We start from the raw sequence: 5,139 nt of genomic DNA on the forward strand, positions 1-5,139 counted from the left end.
ATTGTTTGTAAGTAGTGTAGAGAAGGTATGCAAGATTATTATCTGTTATCTTGAAGTCATAAGGAATAGGAGTAGAATTAGGCCATTTGGCCCATCAAGTCTACTCCGCCATTCATTCATGGCTGATCTATCTCTCCTTCCTAACCCCATTCTCCTACTTTCTCTCCATAACCCCTGACACCTGTACTGATCAAGAATCATGTGAGGTTGTTCGGGATAGGTTGTATCCACTGGAGTTTAGCCGAGTGAGAGATGGCATGCTTTGAAACAGTATCTTGAGGGGTTTTGGCAATGTGTCACTATGACAGGTATGTTTTCTTTTGTGGGAGAATCTAGAATGAGTTGCTGTTTCAAAATAAAGGATTGTCCAGTTAAAACTCAGAGATTAGGTGAGATTATTACTTTCCGAGGGTCATGAGACTTTGGAATCCTATTTCCACTGACCTTTGAAGAGGAAAGTCTTTGAACATTTCTAAGGCCAGGGAAGAAAGAAACCTGAATATGGATGGGATGAAAGTTCAGTGCAGGTAAGTGGGAAGGTAAAGTTGAGGTTACAGTCAGACCAGTCTTGATCAAACCACCCCCTCTTGTTCCTGAGTTGTATCTTGGTATATATGGATGGAGGCCTGGATAGAGTTGATGTGGAGAGGATGTTTCCACTGGTGGCTGAGTCCAGGAGCAGACATCATAGCCTTAGAATTAAAGGACATTCCTTTGGGAAGAAGGTGAGGAGAAATATCTTTAGTCAGAGGGTGGTGAATCTGCGGAATTAATTGCCACAGAAAGCTATGGAGGCCATCAATGGATATTTTTAAGGCAGAAATAGATAGATTATTGATTAGTATGGGTGTCAGGGGTTATGGGGAAAAGGCAGGTAAATGGGGTTAGTGGCAAGAGATAGGTCAACCATAATTGAATGGCGGAGTAGACTTGATGGGCCGAATAGCCTAAATCTGCTCCTATCACTTATGCACCTGTATATGTTTGTGTGACCTGTCTTGCTAGGTCAGTATTCTTCCTTTAGCTGGCAACCACTAGGAGTTCCCTCGATATCCAGCTGTAAGCTAATATGTTTGTAACTTTGATACCGGAACATGACATCCAGATCTCATACCCAAACAGCTCTTGACTAGCTGTCAAAGCAAAAACACAGTTCTCTATTTTTACCTCACTTGCTTATTCCAGGCTGCAATGAGATGTTTTATAACATTGCCTGAAGGTCCATCCATTCCCACATTCGCCAGACCACCAATGCCATCTTTAGGATGGTGAGGGAATTCATCTAATGTTGATGTTCATTAGTTCACAAGTGATAGGAGCAGAATTAGCCTATTCTGCCCATCAAGTCTACTCCGCCATTCAATCATGATCTATCTTTCCCTCTCAACCGCAATCTCCTGCCTTCTACCTATTGACACCCGTACTAATCAAGATTCTATCTATTTCTGTCTTAAAAATATCCATTGACATGGCTTTCACATCCGTCTGTGACAGTGAATTCCACAGATTCACCACTCTCTGACTAAAGAAATTCCTCCTCATCTATTTTCTAAAGGCACATCATTTAATTCTGAGGCTATGACCTCTGGTCCAAAACTCTCCCACTAATGCAGTGTTTTTCCCCAGGTATCAAAAATGTGCTTCTTTAAACTGACAGTTACCCATCTGAGCCTCACTTCAACATGTTGGCCTTTCCCGGGAAACATCACATTTCTCACCAGAACTGGATCAACCGGTGACAGGGCCTGAATTTCTGCCCGCACTTGGACATACACCACTTGGACGTGATGTAGGAAAGGGGCTCCTTGTCTTGACAAAAGCTTAGTTCTGCATTGGGTACCAGTGCCTCAGGTTAAACAACCCAATTAAATCATGTAGATGCATCAGATAGTTAGTTCATTTACGCAGTGGCCCAGCAGTAGAGTTGCTTCCTTGAAGTGCCGGCTTAGATCCTGACTAATGTGTGCTGTCTGTAAGGAGTTTGTACGTTCTCCCTGTGACCGCGTGGGTTTTCTCTGAGTGCTCCGGTTTCCTCCCACACTCCAAAGACGTGCAAGTTGGTGGGTTAGAAACATAGAAACATAGAATATAGGTGCAGGAGTAGGCCATTTGGCCCTTCGAGCCTGCACCGCCATTCAATATGATCATGGCTGATCATCCAACTCAGTATCCTGTACCTGCCTTCTCTCCATACCCCCTGATCCCTTTAGCCACAAGGGCCACATCTAACTCCCTCTTACATATAGCCAATGGACTGGCCTCAACTACCTTCTGTGGCAGAGAATTCCACAGATTCACCACTCTCTGTGTAAAAAAAAGGTTTCCGTAAAATTAATTGGCTTCCGTAAAATTGTTCCTAGTGTGTAGGATAGAACTAGTGTACGGGGGTGATTGTTGGTTGACATGGAGTCGATGGGCCGAAGGGTCTCTTTCCATGCTGTTTCTCTAAACCAAACCAAACTAAAGTTTAGTTTATTGACATGTGTACCGAGATACAGTGCAAAGTTGTTTGACGCGTGCTATCCAGTCAGCGGAAAGACTACACATGATTATAATCAAGCTGTCCACAGTGTACAGATACAGGATAAAGGGAATAACGTTTAGTGTAATATAAAGTCCAGTAAAGTCCAAATAAAGATAGTCCACGGGTGCCGTCTGTACGAGAGTTTGTACGTTCTCCCCGTGACCTGCGTGGGTTTTCTCCAGGTGCTTCGGTTTCCTCCCATGTTCTAAAGACGTACAGGTTTGTAGGTTAATTGGATCCGGTAAAATGATAAATTATCCCTAGTGTGTAGGATAGTGCGAGTGAACGGGGCGACCACTGGTCGGCAGATTAAAGGGCCTGTTTCCTCGTTGTGTCTTTAAAGTCTAAAGTGTAAATACCCATTTTTATCACTTTTAGCCTCCTTTATAAAGGCACCTCGTTTAATTCTGAGGCTATGACCTCTGAGAAACCATTGGAGAGTTGCCAAAATGAGGATTATTGTAAGGATTATTCTTATTGTTGGGTGTGCACATACTGGGACTGATAAACTTTAATCTTGAGTTAATGGTTTCTCAGCATCACAGTTGCAGGTGTTTTAAATTATTGACCACATCCAATGGAGCATCTAAATAGGAACAGGGAAATCTTTTAATGTCCTTCAAGCCTGACTGTAAAATGAGCTGAAGGTTTATTTCTTCAACAACAGTTGCAGCCGTTGGTTTAGAGATGAGAAGGGCTTCGCTCATCGGAACATATGTCTGGCCGCACTGATCCACTCCCTATGTGTTCACCTGCACCTCCTCCAACCTCATCTATTGCATCCGCTGCTCTAGGTGTCAACTGCTCCACATCGGTGAGACCAAGCGTAGGCCTGGCAATCGTTTCGCCCAACACCTATGCACAGTTCGCATTAACGAATCCGACCTCCCGGTGGCTCAGCACTTCAACTCCCACTCCCATTCTGAATCCGACCTTTCTGTCCTGGGCCTCCTCCATGGCCAGAGTGAGTCCCACCGCAAATTGGAGGAGCAGCACCTCATATTTTGCTTGAGTAGTTTATTCCCCAGCAGTATGAACATTGACTTCCTCCAATTTCAGGTGGCCTTTGCTTTCTCTCTCCTTCCTCTCCCCATTCCCAGCTCTCTCACAGCCCACTGTCTCTGCCTCTTCCTTTCTTCTTCCCGCCCGCCCCCACCCCCACATCAGTCTGAAGAATGGGTCTCGACCCAAAGCGTCACCTATTCCTTCGCTCCATAGATATTGCCTCACCCGCTGAGTTTCTCCAGCATTTTTGTCTACCCACTCCTTATGTAGTTGGTTGAGTTTTGCAAATCAAGAATGGGATGTTTGCTGTAGTTTGAGCATTACTTCTGCATACTCGTGTGATTGGAATGCATTGTTTGTGTGTGTTGTGGTGCCCTGTTTTTCCTGTTTTTAGCTACCCTGCAGAAGGGTGGAATGGTGTAGCAGCAGTACAGTTGCTGCCTTGCAGTGCCAGAGGCCCAGGTTCAATCCTGACTACTGGTGCTGTCTGTACGGAGTTTGTACGTTCTCCCTGTGGCCTGTGTAGACTTACTCCGGGAGCTCCGCTTTAATCCCACACTCCAAAGACGTACAGGTTTGTATGTAAATTGGCTTCAGTAAAATTGAAAATTGTAAAATTAAATAGATAGTGTTAGTGTGCGGCGACCACTGGTCGGCGTGGAATCTGTGGGCCGATGGGCCTGGTTCCGCGATGTATCTCTAAACTAAACTTAATATATTTGCATCTGCTCCCTCCCTCTTTCAGCATTTTGAAAGGATTGGTTCTAAACTAAACTAAAGATGATTGAAGGTTTCTTTGGTTAATAGTCACAGACCTATACAGCACAGAAACAGGCCCTTTGGCTGAATTTGTCCATGCCAACCCAATTGCCCAACTGAGTGAGCTTCACTTGCCTGTGCCTGGCCCATATCCTTCCAAACCTTCCTTGTCCACATACTTTTGTGTGGACATCGGTCGCGTCCGGTGTGCGGCGTGACCGACGTCGCAGCGGCCTCTGCAGTCCGTCTGTCTTTATGTTATTGTCCTGTTGAGGGTATAGTTTGTAGTGGGTTTTTAAATGTGTATTTGTGGGGGGTGGGTGGTGGAAACTTTTAAATCTCTTCCCTGTACGGGGACCCGACCTTTTCCCTGTCGGGGCCTAGCACAGTGGAGCGGCCTCCAACTGGAACGACCTGGGGGCTCAAGTCACGGAGCCTGCGGAGCTGCGGACCTACCAACGTGGAGCTGGCCAGCTTCGGAGAGCATGGAGAGCTGCGGTGGCGCGCTGCTACGACCCGACTCCGGTGGATGGTGACACCGGGAGCTCGCGGGTCCCCGGTGGGAGACCGCTTTGCGGGCAACGGCAACAGCAACTTCTCCTGCCCAAATTGCGGGGTTGAAAGTGACCTGGAGCGGGGCCTTACATCGCCCTGGCGCGGCTTAAACAGCCGCGGGACTTGCTAGCGCCCGCCGGGGGATCCAACATCAAGACCCGGAGCAGGGCCTTACATCGCCCGGCGCGGCTTAATACCGCCGCGGGACTTGCTAGCGCCGGCCGGGGGCTCCAACATCAAGACCCGGAGTAGGGCCTTACATCGCCCGGCGCGGCTTTAAGTGGCCGCGGGACTTG

This window comes from Leucoraja erinacea, chromosome 5 (assembly GCF_028641065.1).
Source record: "Leucoraja erinacea ecotype New England chromosome 5, Leri_hhj_1, whole genome shotgun sequence".
Classification (NCBI taxonomy): Eukaryota; Metazoa; Chordata; class Chondrichthyes; order Rajiformes; family Rajidae; genus Leucoraja; species Leucoraja erinaceus.